Raw genomic sequence first — 23,038 nt, forward strand, 5'->3', positions numbered from 1 at the left:
AGGGTGCAGAATGTTTTTCTAATGATTAGTAAAAGATTAAATTTCCCAAAGTCTAAGTGAACACAGCCTTTCCGTTCTCAAGATACACATCTTCAAACATCCCCATGCACAGGACACGGTCAACAACACAGACGTCATCATTGTACAAAAATAAATTTACGTTGTCAAGGATTCAGCCAATAGGAGAGAACTGCTGCTATGATGGGTATTTGTGTACAAACGTGACGTCGATTTCGACCTCTTTCTGAGCATTGCGATGTTTGGAGGCCTGTATTTGCACTGGGCTTTACCCTATAATCAGAAGAAAGGTTGGTTCCCCTAATCAGTGAAAGGGCGGTCAGGTGGTGCAGCAATAAGAATGTCATAGTTTACTGTCCGTTTGCCTTCTTTGTTAACATCGCAGCAATAAACCAGTTTTATTTCTGTCTCTTTTTTACATGCGTAATAAATAAAAAAAATGCAGTTGCCGCATTTTGTAAATAAAAACTGTGAGCACTTGTCCCGAGCCAATCTTTCAGTAAGTATATATATATATCAATTTCAGTAAACCGTGGATGGCTGAATTGTCATCGTCAATTTTAGTAGCCAGTTTCTGAAATTTTTAAACAATTGTAAACTAAGTAAGGGAGGTGAGTGAGAGTGGGTTAAGCATTGATAGTTTTGCTGCTTTAAAAAATAAGTTGTAAAAGTGTCAAAGTTTTGCTGCTTTAAAAAATAAGTTGTAAAAGTGTCAAAGTTTTGCTGCTTTAAAAAATGAGTTGTAAAAGTGTCAAAGATATCTTAGAACGGTTCGTTTTCATGTGGATATATTTACAGTTAACAAAGTAGGCGTGCTATTCTCCGTCTAGGTTTCATCCTAGTGCTGAGAGTTGACTCCCCTGTATTTGTTGTCTTCGTCAATAACTACTCGTGTGCTTTGTGCTGCCTGCTCCACACCAAGAACTCAGAAAGAAGCAGCACGCGAAATGATAGAGAAACAGGAGAGGCAAAGAAACCTTAGTTTCCGCAGTCAGTAAATCTTGTCCTCCATACCCCGCCATCCCCAGCTCTGTCTTATCGTTAGACAAATTTATTTTCCACTAGGCAACGTGATCCAAGCGGTGCCCTGTGGGCTGCTGGGAAATTGCAGGAAAGAACATGGACAAAGATTTTTTCGAGCGCTAAAGAAAATCAAACTGCGCAGTGCAGGAAAGACGGGTTATTTAACCTGCAAGGAAGCCTGGTGGCGAAGTGGGTCAAAGGGGAGAGAATAGAGAATCAAGTTGAAAAAGGGAGGCAATTTTGCTTTTTCATAATGTAAAAAAGAGTGCAAGAATCTGTTAAACTTGAGCGTATCCGACATAGCGGTAACTACTAAGGAACGGAGTGTAGTTTTCATGATTTGGTGTTTTTAAGGGTAGAGCAGGAACACGGATTCAATGGTGGTCTGTCCGTACTTTACATCCATTGGTGTGCATGCGTGTGTGTTTGTTAGCATGTGTGCATAGGTGAGCCTCAAACATAAGCTGCTTTTGTACAGACCATTGAAATTTGGAATTCCTTCACTAAATGATATCAAACCACCCCATCAAGATAAACTTAAGTTGTCACGAAAAGAAAGATGTGTAAAACCAGCTATTTATTTATCTTTTTTATCTATTCTTCTTTTATTTATTTTGCAAATTTATTTAGTCAGTTCTCCTCCTTCTTCTTCTTCACGTGATGATGCACTGTCAAACTAGTTTCTTCAAAGAATTAAGCTATTCACTGCAGATGGTCGAGAACTCCTGAGTTTGGTTCTAGGGTGGTTTGACCAGAACATAGTGGATGATCTGTTTCTTAGAACCTCACTAACGGTGGGCTGTGCCTAGAACCTTTTGTCTCCTTTCCCTCCAGTGCATGGGCGAGGTCGTCCTGTACACGTGGGTTCAGATGCTAGTGGAGCAGTGATCCTGGATCATGTCCAGCACGAATGTTTCCGAACGCCAGTGATTAAACAACTTTCTGGAGCCCACCGCGGCGTTTGTAGTGTCTGGCGCTGCTGGAAGTCAACGACCCGCGGACTGAGCGCGTGCAGCCAGTCCTATGAGAGGACCATCAGGTTCGCCGCCTGCAGTGATCACAGTGTCTGCTTCATTATTTATTGATACAAGACACCACAGGCACGCAACTCGAGTGTCTACAGTACAGCTCCCACAAGCCATGACACTTCTGTCTAGACTGGACTAACATGCTCAGCATCTGTGATTTTTTTTTTACTTGGTATGTACCAATCATCATCATCATCATCATCATCATCATCATCATCATCATCATCATCATCATCATCATCAACATCGACGTCGTACCTTATATCCTAAAAGAAATCCTATTTTGCATATATACAACAGTTCTATAATATTTTATTCTTCAAAGTAATCAAAGACAAAATACTCTTACGTGTGTTACAAAAGTTGCACAAATAAAATGATGAAATCACACACACACACACACACACAGAAAGAGAGAGTGGCACGTCGGAACCAAGATACGAATACACGACACCCGATTCTGACTACAGTATGGACAGGCTCTCTTTAACTGAACCGCGTGTGTATGTGTGCGTGCTTGTGATATGTAGATTACTGCCTAATGTGTTTGTAGTTTTACCATCGACTACAGTTGCCAGCCATCTGCCAATGAGTGCAACATGCACCGCTGTTCAAGCCGCCGAAGATCGGCACATGGACGACCGAGAAGTGTTTGCCTCAAAGGAGTTCTGAAAATATTGGTCCCAAGAGTGTCCGCGAGATATTGGTGGAGAAGGAAGGTAACAAGTGTTTGTCTGTGCATTTCATTGCACAGCTAGAGAAGCTCAAGAGAAAGAACATGCCACGTGCGACCCAATATTTGAATTCATTCGATCTTTGGTTCAGGAGATCAAAAGAACGGACTCGTACCCGCGCTTGGACACTGGACAGCTCCCACAATGCAACGCCTCGTAAACACCTGTGTTCGGTGAAATAAATCTTCAAGCACGGATCTTGTACAATCTGAAATCGATTGTTTCCCTTCCTTTGTTTCTCGTTGGGTAGACATGGTTGTATCTTTACTCAGTTTTAATAGTTTTACTCGGGTCACCTGGTGTAAACAACTGTTGTGTTTCCCTACCAGCAGCGCTGTCAAAATAAAATGAAGTATTTTTGACATTAGCAACATTAAAAACAGAAAAATGTAACAAGGGAGTGCAACGAATGAAATATGCAAACACAAGAAAGATATGAATCAAGGAGGTAGGAGTCGGCGTGATGAAAGACAATATCATGAAGGAAGTATCCAGGAGCACAGACAAACAGACTGGAAGCTAAATATGTCTGTACAAGCAGATATCCGGACAGTCAAAGAGAATAATATACAAGAAAAAATACAGAGGGTGGAGAAATAGTAGTAAGCAGAGTAAACGAAGGAAGGGCGACGGTGGTCAAAGAAGCAGACAAAGAGAAGAAGAAAAGAAGGCAGAATGAATTCAGAAAAGGTGGAGAAAAAAGCGAGAAAGCGAGTAAAGGAAGGAGGGATAGAGAAGAGACAGAATGCACGATAACTAAAATTAACCACAGAAACGGTTATTTGAACCACGAGAAGGACAATCGGCATGTTGTTGGCGGGTGGTGGTAGATTAACTTCTACGTCGGTGACGCGCACAACACCTGCACCCTTTCCGTTTGACCTATGACCTTTGATAAGCTTTCTCAGTGACCATCATCTTCTCGATCGTGTACTTCTCCTCCAGTCTCTGGACTTGTCCATTTGCTGCATTTCTTTTTCTGTTTGGAGCCAGCAGTGAGATGTCAGAAAACAGAAAATAAGCATACGTCCCTCCCGTAATCGAAGAAAGCGCTCCTGCCAAATTTGTAAGGGATCAGATAAGCGGTGTGGATTTGATCAGGTATCAAGACCTTTCACGACCATCACACAGTCATTTCCGTCGGGGGGAAACTCCTATACAGTCTGCGCTTTGCAGACGATATTGATCTGATGACGGAAACCATCAAAGAACTGCAAGACCTCCCCAACAGACAGACAGCGAAAACGAATATAACCCGGAGAGCAATGATAGAAGTCATGGCTAACATCAACAGCATCTACAATAAAGCCAGAATTTACTTAAATGGGATGCAGCTCGTGGAGGCGAACAGCTGTAAATAATTGGGAGCCACATATTTATAAAATAACAACTGCACTGTAGGGTCGTAACAGCGCGAAGCTGCACAGCACGACCATCAGGTTCACTACCACATACTGGCTTAATAAGCAGAGGAAGCTGCTCCAAATATCCAAATGGACCTGCAGGGCCAATGACATGGTTTGCAAAGTGGAAACACCAGGAACACTTCTCGCAGCAATCACGCGGTACAAGATGGTCTGGTTCGTCCACTGCCTCGACACACGCTCCAAGACCATTCTTCAGATACTTTGCAAGGGAAAGGGGACCAGGCTGGGAGGGAAGAGGAAGAATGGCTTGTTTGGCTTGCAAGTGTGAAGAAGTAGTCGCTTTATGCAGGATCTGCTGACCACAGGATCATCGCAAGACAGGCCTACATTGCGAGCCTTGTCAGCTGCCAGGTCTAATTTGGTTTTTCTCGAAGGCTGGCATCTGCGGATAGGCACAACCGTCTGTCAACTTGCAATGACAAAAACAACAATACACACTCAGGCACGCACGCACACATCGCGGCATGCTCCTTTATCAGAATTTTGATTGATGAAATCTTGTTGCCAAAAAAAAAAGAAACCAGCATTAATTAATAAAGGAGGAAGAAAGTAAGAAATGAAAAAAGGAAATTAGAGGGACATGGAATACAAAAATATAATGAAATAATCACTCAGAACCCAAAAATAATAAAATAATCAATTAAGAAAGAAAAGGAAAATTAAAAACAATATACAGTTAACCCACAAAACTACAACAAAAGCTAACAACAAGAACAAAAGAGCGGGGGCGTTAATGTATACGAACACTTCAAGGCATTCATCTATTTTTTTTTTTTCGAAGTGCATCCCTCTTGTCATCACTAACAGCTTTGTCGGTCAGCGTGCCTTTGCCCTCTCTCCCCCTCCCCAACCACCACATTCTTCACGACTCCCTATCCTCCCTCCACGCATTCCCTTCAAAGCTGCGATGAAAATAAATTGTTAAGAGTCGGCGGTGTCGCAAGCTAGACTTTCAAGACCGATAGCCTTGTGTCACGTGACGATTACGACAGCAGCACACACACACGCACGCATGGACATGCAAGCCCAGCATGACGGTTTGCATTGTGTGTGGTTCTGTCACCTTCCTCCCCACCCACACCCAACCCTACACACACACACACAACCGATCCCCCTTACACGTACACTCACACACAAACACGCGCGCACGCGCAGAATGGGTAGGAGTGTAGGGGGGACGAGTGTAGGGGGGACGAGCAAAAGGCCTGTCCTTTCAGCGGGCATCAGGCGGCGCCTCTCGCAGACCACCTTGCCGACTGCTGCTCGCGCTCCTAGGAGCCACACCATCACCTACTGTGGCGGCGTTACGTCCTCGGCAACGGGAGTTGTCTACCCTTCGCGAGCGGAAGGTCGCGCGCCTCCGTGAGCCGTTCTTTGCCAGATTCTTTCTGATTCGCTGGAGCACGGAGGTGAGTGTTGTTTCCCGTTGTTTTCTCTTTACCTGCTGAATTGCCTGTCCTCGGGAATTTCTTTTTTCTTTGTACGTGGAGGGATAGAGACTGCGGAGGTGGACCGGAGGGAAGGAGTAAAATGGTTTTTGTCAAACATTCTTTTTTGTTGCAAAGACATGGATGGTTTTTTGCTTTTTTTGGTGTTAAAAAAAACCTACAGAATGTGTTGATCGTTTTGAGGAGTATTCTGTTGTTGACCACACTCCATGCAGCGGCTACTAACAACCGATCATTGTCTCAAACCTCTTGTCTAATCGCACCATCTTGAATTTGGTAGCTGCTGCGTCTCAGTTTTGTTTTCTATCCACTTTTTTCTCATTTACACACAGGCAATTTCATATATAGGTATATATACACATTGTTAACACACATACATATATATACATAAAATACGCTAGAGCACGCGTACGCACGCACACACACACAATTACAGATGGAAGGAGCTAACCGTTAGGGGAAGGAACTGTACAACACAGCATTCCCTACTTTCACTGTTTACCTGATACACTGTTTTAATGATTTTGACTTAAGGCATTTTGAAGTGGGGTCTGTCGTTCAGCAAACAGAAAAATGAAATCAATCCAATCCCTGGTGCTGTGTATTACTCAGAATGATGTCCAGCTGATGCCGGGTAGCAGCCTGTGATGGGAGGGAGTTAACTGGTCCATTGTTCACAGACATCTTGTGGGTCTTGGTGTATGACAGCTGTTAGACTACAGTGTCAACGGCCGGGTCTTTCTAAATGTTAGCCTGCGGTATTGTTGTTCAGGTTTTTCTGTCTCATAAACAGCAATGGTTGGTTCTTTCTGTTGGGAGAGATGCGGTCAAGACCCGGTGAGGCTCGGGTTCTATGACAGCTGTTGTAAAGCAACAGTGGCTTTCAGGTCTTATTGTCTGACTTTTAGGTCTTACTGACATATGTTGTTAAGCTACAACAACTGTCAGGTCTTACTGACATATGTTGGCTACAAGCTCTACAACGATCTATGTATCCTACTGTCTGACAGATGTTAAGCTAAAATGACGGTCGGATCTTGGTGTCTGGGGTTGGACTACCCAGTGTTTGGGTCTGACTGTGTAACAGATGTTACTATGCCACAGCAAAAAGTCGATCATTTTATTACCACTTACTATCTCATCTTTTTAAGCAAGTAATGTTAGAGGCGTGCGATGCTGATTTATTGGGTGGTACGTTTGGTAGTTACCACAGGCGGTCTTGGCTAGAGTACAGGGAAGCAGATATCAAATAACATAGTGGATCTTCCTGAAATTAATGAGACAGAACTTACAGCAACTTTACTATGCTGATTTCTAACTGTTGAGAATGAGCACAAGCATACGTAGGTCTACTTGACCCACACTGATTTCTCCTCCCACTCTTTGGACATGTTCTTTGTATGCCAAACAATTTTGCTTCCTGAATTATTCTTGACATCTGGTTTTTATTAAACAAAAGTTTTTGAAAAATAATTGAAAGTCAGTTAACGTCAGTTGAAACTATTTTTAAGCAGGAAAATGTGAAAGTTTTGTTGCTTTGAAGATAATGGTCTTTAGCTTTAGAAGTTATCTCGGTAAGAGACGGAGTGTTTGATACTGAACTCCCTTGAACTAGTAATTTGAATGTGTGTGTGTTCGTTTGTTTGTTTGTTTGTTTGTTTGTTTATGTGTGTGTGTGAGAAAAATACATGTATACATATGACTACCTCTACCACCGAGCATCCACATGCAGTGATAATTTCAGTCATTAGCGGTGACATTTGGTGAGTCAGACTCACGCCCCGTCAAATAATGCATCTTTATGATGCACGAGCGACCTAATGACCAATAGTTCAGTCCGTCTTCACGCATGGCTGACAAGAACTGTGCACGTTCACGTCTGCACTGCGCTGTTTTGCAGCCTGTGGGGGACAGGAAGGGGAGACCACTCAACGAGTTGCGGGCCATTTGCACATTAACTCGCGACTGTTACGGCATCACTCATCCTAGTGTCAGGGTGCCAAACCTTGTTTTCCCTCCAAGGGCCATTTGATATTTATAATATCATTCGCGGGACATAAAAATTATCTGTTCAAAAATTGGCTTGTGTTATTTGGTCACAAGCTGTAGTTTCGCCACATTGTGTCAACAATCTCAGCTCGCCTGGTCCTCCTGTCCTCTGAGTGACCGCAATCCCCTCGACATCAGCTGCCCAGCAGAAGACAATTGTCTGAGGATTAAACGCGGGTCTTCAATCTCAATTCCTTTAATTGAATCCCAGGGTTCAGCAAATTTGAAACATACGTTCCCTGCACTCCCGCATGGTGCTCAATGGCACACTGAAAGAAATTAAATTTGGATTTTAAAAATGTTCTAATAAGGAAATATGACCATTCTTTTTTTTTTGGTGTTTTGAACTTTTTTAAAAGCTACATACAGAAAATGATACCTTGGCGAGAAAACAATAATTGTATTTTTATTGAGCGAACGACATGCTGACTAAACTACAGTTCGTCAAACACAGCTTCATGAAAAAATATAACCATACCTGTACTTGTATTGCTCAAACAATATACTGATTGAAAAAGGGTGCATAAAAGAGAGCGTTACAAAAAGCATGACAATAACTCCAGTGGACCAATTGAAAATCACCGAACAAGGGTACGCTCGAAAAGACAGCATAGAGGAGAAACCATGACAAGAATTGTATTGAACAGACAAATAAAGACAAGCACACAACAAGGATACAGTAGAGACAATATTAGAATACATATGGCAGTATTTGTATTTGTACTACCCAAACGACCAAGAACAAGGATACATTAGAGAGAGGAGACATTAAAATACACATGACTGGAACTACATTTTTACTGACCAGACGACATTCACTCTAAACACGACTGTTAAACAGAGAGCCTCAGACAAAAAATCCTGACAGTAATTGTATTTGTACTGGCCAAACGACATTGCAATGCTTTTTTTCCAAAAAAAATTATTTTCGTGCGTCACACGCGCAAGCTTGGAAACAAGGGCAAGGCGGAAGCCGCTGAGGAACAGATGCCGTGGCCTTTTTAACACCATCTATCCAATCTGACCTTCTCCTCCGCGCATGCGCACTGCTCGTTCTGCCAGAGGTGGCGGGTGGCGTGATGTCGCCGCTCACAGACTTTACAGGCGATTTCTGGCGACAATGGTGTGGCAGCAGCTCGTGGGTGGTATCCCACTGATCTCTCCTGCTGGCTTCGGTTGGACATGTAATGAATTCTGCGAAATTAGCCAGCGCAGATGCAGAGGAACATCGCCATGCTGTCTTCTTTATCTTCCTCCTTTTACCTCCTCCTCCTCCTCCTCCTCCTCAGCATCATCATCAGCATCGTCGTCCTTGTCCTCGTCCTCGTCCTCGTCCTCGTCTTCGTCCTCGTCCTCGTCATCACCGTCGTGCTGTCTGTGGAGTCGTGGAAAAAAAATTTAAAGCTGCTGTCTTAACAAAAGAGAATGCATGTTGCATCCCTGAAAAAAAATCTATTGATTCGACTTTTTCTTGGTGATAACTCGCCCATCAGGAGTGCTCACCCCATGTTCCCGCTCTCTCCGGAGATGCGTGAAGGTTTCAATATACTCTGATCCTCGTGGGACTGCCGTTCATTTCCTTTCTTTAATACTTCGGAGGCACCACTAGATTAGACATGCTCAACTTTGTTTGGGGTTGTGTTTATTTTGTTATTTTGTTTTGTTTTTAAAGGAAAGGGGATTGTAAATAATATTTTTAAAAATGCGCGAGTGAGTCAGCGGTGTCTTTCACTTTATCAGTTATTGTCCTTGTTCATCCATCCAAATATTTATCCACACGTCATTATCAACCTTTACATCCTTATACATGTACACACATACATGCAAACACTGGTTGACAGTCACCCTCCCTATCTCAAGATCTCAACTCTCTTTTTTTTTTCTCTCTTCTCGTGCATCAGGAAGACTGTTTAAAAAGATGAAACATCTTCTTCTCGTCTGGTGGCCTTGTAATCTGTTAGATGACTTGTCTGAGTGACAATCGCGGGGAATGGATGCAATAGCCATCCTTCTTGATGCTAGCATCAGCCATCGGTCTTCTTACCCGCCTTCCTCGGCGCTCAGCAACCATCTGACTGGTTTCTGGACGTCGAGCTTATTGCTTCCCTGGTGGCACAGCTGATGCGGCTGTTGCCAGGTCCATTGGTACACCAAAGCTGGTCTAGCAAAGGTGTAGATAACTGAACACTGACGAATAAGTGGGACCAGTCAACCCACGAATGTGATCATGTAATCGGTTTCAACGCAGATGAATAAATGAATAGCTGCTGGAAATACTACCCAACCCATCTCTGACAGTTTCGCAATATTTGTCGGATGCTCTGTTGGAGAAGCGCACGGAATCGATTAATTTTTAACTGTAAGTAATGAAGGTGTTGGGGATCAAACGATATTCTGCAGGAAAAAAAAAGACTATAACCTCTCACAAAATCCCTTTTTCTTGTTGCGCATGGTAGGAGATTCGTTAAGATTACAGAAGGGGTGGTGGGGAAAGAGCGAAATATACCCCAGATTATTTACAAATTACGACCAGGCATAAACAAATTTACAGCTCTCCGAAATCACCTCCATCATCAAATAATTCTTCTATGTGAGATCCATCACGTGACCCCATTCGCGAGCTGCGACTGATTACGATTGAGCCCGAGGTGAAAACATTTCGAGTCAAACTTGCAAACATAACTCGTCTGGCTTGCCACCAAGGGGGACATAGTACTTTCTGCGTGACTAAAGCAGAAGGCAAAATTTGCTTCAAGTGGAAACTCAGACGACGTAAGGGCCACGTAATTGGCTCCACCGTCCGACACCCGGAAGAGGTGGGGGTCTAAACTCGTCTGTTGAAGAAATTACCCACGTCTGCCACCCGGCGCAGAAACCGTTGCTTTCCTGCGTTGCCGAATTCCCGTGAGGAGAAGCGAGAGTCGTGCAAGTGCTGTTGGTTGGTTGAAGTCGAAGGGGATGTTGATAATTTGTACAGACTACGAACTCTCATTTCCGTTCTTCATCTTCTTTCACTCGCTCTCGCGCTGCTACCGGAAGAGCGTCTAAGCTTCGCGGATCCCGAAAAATGGCATGAGTTTGTTTTGTAACTATTCTACAAAAAGAAGCTTTACAACATGACCAGAGAGGAGTTTCTGAGGTCTCGTTGTGTATTTTACAAGCTGTGATGTCATTGCTTATTTTTTTCTTGCAGTCATTAGGATTCAGCCTTTCGAATCGGATTGATGATTGAGTTCAGTAATGTTGGCCTGGGTCGAAAGAACGGTGGTAATACGAGTATTTCAAAACATCAATGATCGTAAAGTGTTTTTCATATTGGACATTATCTAAAACTGGGCTATATTGGACACAATTTTCAATGACCGTCATATATAAATGTGCCACAGGTCGACAATATGTGCCGAAAGATTAAAAATATCCTCAATATGCACTGTTTTTAAATATTTTTTTCAGTGTATCTCAGACCAAACCATCTTCTCATTATAAGGTTCTTCACCACCTCTGTTCCCATACCGTGAAGTCACAAATAGGTACAAGCCCTTCACAGTTCAGTGAAGCAGCTAATCAGCCAGTGACAGCTGTCTGTAGTTACCCCAGTACATACATCCCACCTGGCTTTTGCAATCCTCAGCAGGATTTCCTGATTGCATTCTACCTTACCGCGTTGTATGCTGGGAAAAGAGGAGCTCAAGAAAAAAATACTAATATAATCAGGTGTACGAGAACAAGCAGGCAGGTGTGAGAGTTTCCAAATCAGCAACAGACACCAACGGGCAGCAGTCGTGTTAGCTTAGTCAGCTCCGAGGGCGGAAACACCGTCAGCAGCGCCATGATTGATGTGCTCATCACCAGAGCCAGAAGTCGACAGCACCGCTCTCCGGCGCCGAGGGCGAAGAAGACGGGTGCAAAGCCTCCTTTTGGGTTGATGCTTCTGCGACGACAGGGGGGACAATGAGGCAGCCATGAGTGTTGGACGTCATGGCGGAAATAACCTCATCACGTACGGTGTCATCGACAACAGTGACAACAAGAAAGGGGCTTCCTGCACTTCCGTCTTCATTTTTCAGCGCTGGCACGAGGACACGAGAGATGCTAGAAGGACCGGAAGTGACAACACTCAAGCCGTCGTCCGGAGCTTTCATGTTTGCAGACGAAGGGGACGTCAGTAATAAAGCCTGTCCGCTGCACCGGTGGTCTCACGAGGAAAGCACGCGGCTTAAAGGTCTGTTAGAGAGCAATTACTTTCCCCCAAATGACCAGGATAAGATCACTGCAAGATAGTATTGTCCCAAACCTGAGTAATTGATATCTCTCCTCTGTTCTGAAGATACAATTCTAGATGGCATCACGAATACCGCGATTTAAAATGTGTTTTCCAGTAATCTTAAGGAGATGACAAATGACAAGGACCAACTTTATTAATTAATTATTACTTGGGAAGTGTGCACAGTTTGAAAATAAAGCTGGAAAAACAGAACAAGTGCACTTTCAAAGACAAGGATAATGCAAGTTGTGCATCATAGAAAAGAATCTTACATGTAAGACCTTAAGGCACACACACACATCATAAACCAAAGCTTACATACCACCAATAATTCTTTGAATGAACAGGTGGACCACATAGCGTGAAAATGGTTTCAAGTACCTGTATTTTTATACAGGAAAAAAGTAACATCTGCTTGAACTCAGTAATACATATTCTCTGCAGGTCTATGTCCAAGTATGGACAAAACGCTGGTAGCTTTTCTGGCAATTTGCTGATCACAAAATGAAGATAAAGCCCTCGATACCAATACTAGAACAAATATGTACAATACACAGCAAACTTTTCTTATCATTGAGACAGAATATGGAACCAGAATGTAATGGAAAAATATAACCGACTTTTATTGAATGATTAGTGAAACAGTTCAAGATTTATGTTTTTAAGTTTTCGAAGAATATAACCCCTTGCTAACCACATTTAACAATATTTTCAGTTGCTGACATAGCGCTTAAGCCGGCAATCAAAAACAATTCCTAAGTATCTGGAGGAGTCAACAATTTCAACAGGTTTATCAGGTATCGTGTTGAGTTAACAAGGAAAGTGCATCTACCCTTGAGATTTTGCCGATGTGGTGATAGTTGAGGGGAAAGAAAATGAAAGTATTTGGAGGTAATTCCCGACTGCCAGCTTGCGAACAGGTGTCACAGGGTGTCCAGAGACGAGGACTACACTTCTGTAGTGGTGACAAGAGACACTACCTGGAGGTCTTTATCATCCTAGGGACAAGAACACCTGTCTTCCTGTTCCTGTCTAGATTATCCTTATACAAGTCGGAGACTGAATATCCTTGGGATTAAAGGTTTCTAGTGACTTTCTTGCAGCAAACGATAACCTGCTTTTCTCTGAGGTACTCTTTACAGCATTCCCGCGAATTTCATGGGGGTTGAGACATCCTTTTTCTTGTGAGCAAAAGCAACAGCAAATTGAAATTCTGTTACGGAAAGCCACATTAAAGCCACTTAATTTTTAGCAGGGAAGTCAGTGTAATGCAATCGTGGAGGTGTTGAAATACTGGTTCACTGGCTTTCCACTGATGCTTAATGCTAGCTGGCAAGATGGACCATAAAGCTTGGACACAAGAACAGCAGCTACAATCTCGTTTAGAGGTAAAGAATATCCTGAGGAGACTGGTTGCCTGGAAACAGTTCGCAGATGTAGGAAAAAATTGCCGACGTCACCAAAGTCCAATCGTTTGAAAGTAATCTCTGTCTGCCTGTCGTCAAACGGTTTTTATCTCCGTTGCTTTGTGCGAGGTGACAGCAGGTAGGTTTTGAAAAGTCTGTCCTCGGTTTAATATCTGTCATAGAGCCTAGTAATTCAAAATACAATTAATTACCAATAGAATAAGCATCTGTGTGCTATTGTGAAGCTTTTTATCCTGGACTTCAACATCTAAAGCAAATACTCACCCGTGCTGTTCATTTTGTTTAACTGCAGGTATAAACTGACAAAATGACTTGAAATGTCCAGATCGAACACAGATATAACAGAATTTTTTTAAGTGTAGCCTCGACAACAGATTTGTGGAAGAGTTCTTGAGATGATTTTTCATGAAAATTAGTTCTCTATACATTTATCCTCTATCCGAAACAATAACTAGAAGACGGGTGTACTGTACAGTCCTGTACAGGAAATAAGTTTTAGCTTCTATCATCTGTCTTCTCCATGTACGATGTGGTCATCGTGGTGTACTTTGTGATCTGTTGTATAGTGTGGTCTGGGAGGACACTACTCTGTCTCAGACTCATGTAGAGAAGAGTCTGCATACTCGAAACAACTTTAATTAAAGAAGTGATGTTTGGGTGTACGATTTGGAAGAAGTCACAGCAAATTTTGCAAAACCTCGAGTTTTGATTATAATAAAATATTTTTAAGCTTTATCACAAAGGTAAAGTTAAGAATAAACTCTATATATTTTTTTTTGTCAAAAATAGCCCACGCTGCTTTATCCCAAGAGATCAGGTAGGAAAGATATTTTAAAAACCAGACTGCTTACAAGACTTCAGTGCGTTTTGTTATACGATCCAAGATGGCAAGGACTCAGGTGGCTCCACTGTTTTGTACAGGTAGCCCATTAGCAGTTAAGGGAAAGAAACTGGTTTCCCAGCAGGCACACTTTGTAAGAAAAGCTTTGTGTGTTGCTTTAGTAGGCTCCGTTTACAGGAAATCCGAGAAATCGAAAAACGGCTTTAGTCTCTGATTGGATCTCAGCTGAAGCTTTGTGTTAATTATCAAAGCTGAGTTCTTACAGACGAGCCTCGCCCTCCTCTGCTACTTTGTTCAAGTGTTTTGGCTCCCTCTTATGGCAACACACACACAGACACACACAAAATAATACGCATACATTTATCCTTTGACTGATGCTAACTGACGATTCAAGTCCGTTAGCAATGATCTTGGGCGGAAGTTGGGGGAAGGGGTCAGCTGGACAAAGAGCGACTGACAAAGCTCACCCCTGTCAGCAAATTTTGCTTGAAATGACCAGTCCGCTCCTTAAGGTTTGCCAGCCAGTTGTTCCTCTGTCTACTTACAGGCTGAGGTCCTCTCCAAGTACCGTGAACGACGGTAGAGAGTGTCTGCCGAGTCACATGACCCACCTAGACCTCTTGCACCACTTTATTGATGTTAAAGGATTCTGTTGTCTTATGAGGGTGGGGACCGTGCTGTGTACAAAGCCACTGGTTTTGCACTCACTGTACGAAGAATTAGAACAGTATCCTGAGCCATTTGGTCTGGAATGTCCGTATTCTTCTTTCTACATCGTCTTGCCTCCGTATCATCTGGTAAGAACTTACAGAGACTTGTACAGTCTGTACTTTGAAAGCCGGATTCCCTGACTTTCGAAATTCCTTTCCATCCTGACCATTTCTGCTGTGCGGTAGCGATCCTGATGAGTTTTCTGATTGATATCTTTGGATTGGAAACGGTTTGGCATTAAGATGAAGTCATTTTGGTTGTGCGACCAAACGATCTGGAAAGTGTCATGTTCACACTTTGTATATCTTGTGATAGTGGTAAGTATTGGTAAGTGTGCAAGTTCAGAGTTCATGCCCTGCTTTTGATTTCACCTATTCCAAATTTATCTTCTGCTTGTGGTTAATCTTTATTCCAGTCACAGAGCACGTCTAGGATGTCCTTCCTTCCTTTAAAACCCTTTTCCCGCTAATCCTAGTGCTCCTCGCCTCCGTCTTTGTCCGTGGAATTCGGAGAATACGTTGAGACAATGTGGTGCCTGTCAGATAATCAAATAAAGATAAACCTACCGGAAATGAGCGTCCAGCTGATGACGACCCCCACCACTCTCTGCGTGCGATGAAAGCCGCGCAGTAATTGGGTTTATTTGTATACCACTTTACCATAGACTGTGTCCTTCGTCAGCTACTGTGTCTCCAAAGTCTGGCCATCTGGACTGTGAGAGTTCCACATTATACCACTGATATCTTTCTAACTCATGGGTGTTCATTCATCTTGCAGAGCTAATGTAATATGCGGACTTTCTAATTACCGAAGGAAGTCCTTTTTCTGAGCTTTATTAGTGGTTTGGCTCCAGTAGTACATTTTTTGTTGCCCTCACCCTAAAGTCTGTGGTTGTTGATTCAACCCTCTACCGACCCGGCAGGATGTTCCTTATAAGTTGATTATCCGTAGTCCTGTCTCTGGGTTTATACACTTGTTAGTGTAAGCAGGAGGCCGATACCCTTGAATAGATTGATCGACTTAGTCTCTCCCCACTACTTCTTTTCTTGTGAACTTAACTGAAGTAAGCAACTTTCATTAAACATTGAAGTCTAAGTCGAAGACTGTGTAGTGTATATGGATAAGATTTTTCAGCTGAGAAGTATGGAGATGTCTCTCCCCGCTTCTGTTTCTTTGTCTTCCATCTTAGGCTAAACACATCTCTAACTTTATTCCTTTCCACCCACCCTCCCACACCGCCAACTTTCGTTTAAGAGAATGAGGCATCCTTGTGGTCTGCGGTCAATTTCGGGTCTTTGAAGCCCCGAAACTTTGCATCTTTGAAGGACCGAAATTGTGTCAATAAACCGCAGGGTTTGCTTCCTAAAATCCCGCCATAAAGAGAAAGCAAATTAAACGAATGCATTTACATCCGGAATTTATAGCTACTTCTTCACGTCTTGGTAATTTTCTATTGTCCTGAGAGCTGTGTGAGTTGAGGCCACATCAACATTCTGTAATATCGCCAGTTTTTTAAACCACGAGGATTATAATCGTCAACATCAACTCTAATATCATGACGACCAGCAAGAATCGTTAAACGTGTTTTGTAACTACACTCATCCGCACACTGTTAAGCATTAACCGCGCTTTGATCTTTAATGCTTCTGGAAGTTTTAAGACAGATTTATTCCCCTTGTCAGTAGTGAAACAAAAGCACTGGGGTTGCTCCCCTTGAATACTGCGTATGATTTGATACGTTAATGTCATCACCTGACAGGTGAAAACAATCATCTTTTGAAGTGTAGTATGTACAAAGCAAGCCACGTTCGTTTGTCAAACATGGCTGCCCAAGGGCCATAATCCTGATTTTTGTGGACCAGTTCAATGTTTTTAGTGTTTTCTCGGTTCTTTGATCATCGTCATGATCTTTTTTTTTTTTTTTTTTTTTTTTTTTTTTGTATTCGTTATTATGTTTTGTGCTTGCATTACATTTGAATGCTGGAAAACGCTTTTCCCTGTCTTAACTTATCCAGATTTTATTTTTCTTTGAAATTTTCTTTTTCTTACGATTTGCTTTGATACGCAGAAGATGTAAGTTAAGGTAGCTCTGGATTGAGCAAACGATTACAGCTGACAGTAATAATAAAAGTCATGTAACAGACATCAAGAGATGACAGATTAATTTGCAGTTGTGCGATGAATCATTAATTTCAGAAAAATTCATAACCTTACAGCTTACTGTAAGAAGCAACGACCAGTTCAAGATGGCGAACTGAGGATTGATTTCAAGAAAAATTCTGGCATCAGTTGTAGCAGAACTAGGATCAATATGTTTGCAAGACAAAAATTTAAGCCGTTGATGATATCGTCGAACAAAGGTTAAAAACAAACTTCAGGTGTAGCTAGGCCAAGATGAATGTAATCCTAGTCGAGCTGCAGTTCGTGAAGGGAAATACCGCCACGTTGATGGAGCTACAAGTAGCTTAGACATCCCTACACTACATTCCCCACCAAACATACATCTGCAAAGCTATAACAATGTCTTTTGCAGCATTTGAGGGAAAATGTCGTATAGTTTAAATTACTGCCTTGTTACAGAAAATATTTTTGTCAATAATAACCTCTCAAATGAAATAAAGCCGGACATGCGCACCTAAGGGTGATTAGAGGGTGGGTCTAATTTTTTGTCTATTTTTTTTAGGTATTTTAGTCTTTAGACATATTTATTGAATCGAATGCAAGGTCCATATGCCTCTTGCGGTTCGGTAAAGTTCTCTGAAACCTGACTTATATCAAACAATTTGAGGATGAACGGTGTGTTCTCTTTCTAATGTCACTGTTTGTTTCTATTCTGCCAAAAGTCTTAGACAGGCATCAAGGAGAGTAACCTGAAATCTTTTTAACAGAGCTTCCGTCTTCGTGTTTACGGGTTTAGTGCTGCCGGACAGTTTCCCGATTATTTTATTTTTTAAACTTAAACCTGACTGTTTATTGCAGACTTAGCTTTAGGATGGTTAAGCTCCTAAGACAACTTCTCTTTCTTTTTAGTGTGCGAACTGCTTTCGATAAAGGGTTTGTAGAAGCACATTTCTAAGGCATACAGAAAGATGATTGGGACAAGCAAGTTCCGCAGGACTGCGAAGAACATTCTGCCATCCAGGAGTAGTCTGCTCCACGCAAGAACAAGCCAAGGTGTCCTGGAATTTACATTAGACGCGGATTCTTGCCCCTGTCGAAGGCCTGAAGCTAGCTGCTGTTTGCTATTTTTACAAGCTAGACAAACATAGACGAAGTAAATGGAATCCGCTGTCCTTAGTGGAGTGCCGAGTGGCTGGCCTTCATGCTGCTATCTACAGGAGGGATTTAGTGTGACGCACTCGCCCATCCTATCTTGTTCCTCCATCTTATTTTCAGGATTGGTCACCGCGTCATCAGGGGAACATAAGCCGCCGCCTCCTTCTTTATACTATTCGCTGACTCCAGATAATTTTTGGAATTCTTCGTGAACTTTTCTGAAAATAGAATAAGATGGAAAGTAAGATGATTTTTTTTTGAGCTCCTGCGTTAAAAAATGTCAGTTTTCTTACTAGAATTAAAGCAAGGCACGCAGACGGACAGACAGACAAAGATACAGCTGGGCATATTAGGGGATGAGACTGGTAGACAGCTACCTGTTGGACATGTAAGAGAAATAAAATAGAAGATTGAAAGAGGAAGTACACAAACTTCCAAGAATCCTGCCTGCCATTATCCCCCCCCCCCCAACACACACACCAGGTGTCCATCAGCACAGATTACAGTCATCACTGCTAATAACCAAATATCAGGCTAGAATATACTGCGTCTAGCCACGGGTTTAAGTTATATTTTGGCGGTTTAATTTCCAGTGCTGGAGATGATGGCTGCGTGACCTAACTGAGGAAGCAGGCGCAGCTCTGGTCTCAGACAATGTCAGTGCTGCTGAAGACTTCTGGCTTTTTCTGCCAGAGCCGTCTGTGCGACCTTCCATATAGGCCACGTGACGTACCTCTAAGCAGATTAGACGATAATTCATATGCGCACAGCGGATCCATGGAAACTACTTTGTAGTATACTACCAAGGGGCAACAGATAAGACAGGCATGCTGGCCTGCCCACACAGAGTAAGAGACAGGCTAGGAAATAGAAAGTTAACTAATTAATTTAATTACGACTCTCGGCTAGTCACGAGGATTGAACAAAACCCGTCAGATATCTTAGAGAGAAAGAGGTCGAAAGTCGAGAAAGATGAAGAACATTGGGCATTAGTGTTTTATGCCAAGTCAGCAAGTAAAGCCAAGCCTGTAAACATGTGAACAAAATGAACAGCTAAGATGTGAAACGAATCCAGGACAACAGATCCAAAATGGTGACAAGCGCTAAACATTTGCCACCGGACTGTTCATATATATATATGTGAGAGAGGAAAAAAGACATAGATATATTGAGTCAGTTTTTGTGTAGGATCGAAATAACATTTAATCAGTTTGCAACTTTAGGTTCGATTTGATGAAATAATTTTTAGAAACTTTAACTGAAGGTGCAATGGCCTCCTCCTTTGAAATATGAGCACGTGACGTGAGCAAAAACAAGTAAGCCTCCATGTCGACTTATTTTTAATGCAAATACAAACTTCTTTTTGTTTTTACTTGAAATGTTTTCACTGTATTGAGTGAGGTCAAGCATAGTAGGTATTAATGCCTTAAGTATTACAAAGGTAAATAAGAAATGAAACCTTCTGCGCCATACTGCACTGGTCACGCAGTCTCAGCATATTTATTTGTGTATTGACAGAAGGAAAAAAAAGTTGTTTCTTTCCTAAAGGTGCGTTGACTGTCATGAACCAGATCATGATCTCAAAGGTTGAAAGTGTAAACATTATCTTTGTGTACATGGATCATTGAGTGTCAAAATAGCTTCAGACATATTTTTATGTCACTATGCTTCAAAAGTTCAAACCTTATGTAAATAGCGTTTAGCATTGTCTGATTAATCAGGTAACGAATCTGTCTTCTTTAGTCAGCCAAGAGTTGAGAAGAATAGAAAAAGGAATACGAGAAAAAGAAGGTGAAGGATCAACAGGATACGGGAACCCATTGCACAGGTATGTCTTCCACGCGCCACGGACGAGGGAGATAAGTTCTCGTCGGATACTTCGATTAGATGTAGATTGTCCTCCTGTCCCTCCATCAGCCAGGACTGTTTGGTCTCGTCCCACTCTCCAGCTTCATCACTGTCTCTTTTCCTTCTTGCCTTGGCCCCTCAACACGGCTCCTTTTCTCAGTCCGTTTTCACACAGACCGGACCCCGTAATCGAACTAATGTTTTCCCACCACAGCTACTTCACCCCAACGCTTTACTGTGGCTCCAAAGCGACTGAAAATCTCATTTGGGGGGGAAGCGGGAGGAGTTGACCCGGGTCTTAGTCCCTGAACTAACTCACCAGACACGGCGAAATTGATGCACCATCCCAGGTCGTGTGACTCGCACAAAGATCTGCCTCGGGGAACTGAATAGGAATTTTCCTTTCCTCCTCTTTTCGAATCTTGTTTCCTATTCTTGATCGCGGAAGATGGAGGTATAAGTGGGAGCTGCTGAATGTGTTCCTAAAAGCTTGGAGAGGAAAAAGTAATAAAGAAAGAGATGTTAGTACAAGTCCCTAGCGGAATTTTCTTCCCTCACTGGGAACTCAATTGATTATTGTAGCGATGATTACATTGATGTTAATCGTAAAGCTAGTAATTATCATTAGGTGATGGTTTTAATTGTCTCCCATACCCTATTGTAGTCTTTATTGTTAATTGTAATGGTTATGATAACTGTGCTCGTTTAATACTACATATTTATATATAATATGTCCTGAAAAAGATAAAGCAGTTGGCGAACAGTAATTTAATTTAACAATTCACATTAAAGTCAATAACGAGTTGTAGCAAATGTTGGTTCTTTAGATATTTCTTTAGATCGTGAAGCCTCGTCTTCATACATCGTAAAGAAGACTTTCAACTTGAGAAGCAGAACACAAGTTCAAGGAAACTAGAAGTTTTTAGATGCATCAAAAGCTTTAACATACTTTGATGTCAATGCTTTAAATGAAACAGAGTACGAAATCGCCATTGATTTTATCTTTCATTTAATTTACTTCTAGTTCAATATTTTCAAAGTTGTTATCCGAACAAAGATTGTGGAGCGCTCTCAATTACGGGAGGTTACTTTGCTCCACGTTCATCAATGTAAATATTCACATTTTTTCTTTATAAACACTGCACGTGAAGAGCTTCATTGACTCCCTCGTCTATTGTTGTGTATCAAACTGAGAAGACTTTTTCAAGATAATACAAAAAAAATAATACAGACATGGCCAGCTCTCTTGAAGCATGCAAGCCATCATGGTGGACATTGTCTCTCAGTATTTGGAATCCTCTCACTGATTTTCAAATTTCACAAACTTTCAATTTTTCTACTGTTCAATTATTTGATTTCAAAACTCAGGATGTAGGTCTTTGCTGGGTTTTATACTTCCCTCTGGTTAACTCCAAGAATTGTCAGCTATCCAACCGTTTAGCCGCAATGATGTCAATGCCATAAATCACAACACGCCATGGCCATTATACAATGGTCGTAGTATGAAGACAACTCATTACTTCGCAGTAAACAGCTCTCGGCGAAGTGCACCTACTCAGCGGCTTAATATAATCGGCCATTTTGACACCCGAAGCAACATTGGCAGTAATGTATGCCTGGGTCGTGAGAATCTGCACTCTTGGACTTGAAGACGCCATAAGTCAGCGGTCTGAGCACTGAAGTCTAATGGTGTGCGGTTCCGACCATTTGCATGTGTCCCAGACGTGGAGTTGTGGGTTTCCAGCAGCAATTTCACGAGGACGACCTGCAGACGGTTTTTGCACGTAAACCATTCTGAGGCACTGCCAGTGATATTTGGTTTGCTGGGCTAAAATGTTTGAACATGTTTTGAATAATTCATAGGTATCCAGGAGCTAAAAGCAGGAAATATGTCTCATCCTCCAAAGGGCTGTCATTTCAAAGAGCGCTCCCAAAATTCCCATATATCTTGGTTTGTTTTGTTTAAACACAGTACGATAGAAGAGAAATACATTTTTTCTGTGATAAACATTTCTAGCATAATGACAATGATGTATTATATAGAATTTGAATTTAGTTTTCATGGTTTACATGAAGTTCATTTCTTTTTATATCAAGACCATCCACTATCCCTATTTTGGTTGTTTGCTACTTTTTTGGCAATTTTAACTTATGGTTGGTATTAGTACTGTAAATCTTATCATGATGTAGAAGACAAGCTGAAAGTAATAGAACACCTTATATAAACAACTCATTTAAAGCAACTTTGTTTCTTTGAAAACTCCCGTTGAAGCTTAACATCTGACTTTCTTTGGCTTTTGCTTTCCAGTGCCTTTCTAGCTGAAGTCCACTTCTGTCAACATTCCCAAGTGATGCATTGATAGGGATTCATCTATTTGAAAAAAAGTTGCACTATGGTCATGCGTCTAATAATATTGTAATAATTATGCACCGCATTCAGTGCAACAGAAATCCTCAGACTGTAAAGAAAAAAAATGTGTAAAACAAATTTCCGGCGTTGAATGAAGTTGAAAGATTGCACGTGATGTTCTGTGTGTGTGAGAGAGAGAGAGAGAGAGAGACTAAAAGGGTAAGAGTTGAGGTCCAGAAACTGGGAGAAAGACCAGAGTGAGGAAGGCCAAAGAGAGTGAAAGAGAGAAGGAGAGGTAAAAGTAAAGCTCTTCTAATACTTAGAGATTGTCGTCAGGCAGCCGACTGTCGAGGTCGTGGCATTCAGAGTATGGGGTCCTCAGACAATTTTGCAGCAGGCTGATTTCTTATCTGTGTTGGACTCCACCGACACCAATTATACGGCTAAAGCTGGCTCACTGTCCGGGCTTAACTGGCGGCCACTCTGTCGACATTGTCCACACAGCCTACAGTTGCTTACAAGCTGATGACACTGGACGTCCATCTCCGGAGACTCACGAGCTGGGCCCGTTGTTTCATCCGGGTATCTTTAGCT

General features: G+C 42.1%; 1 protein-coding gene across 3 annotated transcripts in view; it reads left to right on the forward strand.

Moving 5' to 3' along the window:
* LOC112557727 overlaps window positions 1–23,038 on the forward strand; it is an 80,233-nt gene that overhangs the window by 14,071 nt on the left and 43,124 nt on the right. The window contains exon 1 of one of the 3 annotated variants that reach the window (XM_025227732.1): window positions 4,888–5,639. The exons of the other annotated variants lie outside the window; for them this stretch is intronic. The gene's annotated coding sequence lies outside the window, so the exon portion shown is untranslated. Of the gene's footprint in view, window positions 1–4,887; window positions 5,640–23,038 lie in introns of those variants that run through there. 3 annotated transcript variants of the gene reach the window in all.

This window comes from Pomacea canaliculata, linkage group LG2, assembly GCF_003073045.1.
Source record: "Pomacea canaliculata isolate SZHN2017 linkage group LG2, ASM307304v1, whole genome shotgun sequence".
In the NCBI taxonomy this organism is placed as follows: Eukaryota; Metazoa; Mollusca; class Gastropoda; order Architaenioglossa; family Ampullariidae; genus Pomacea; species Pomacea canaliculata.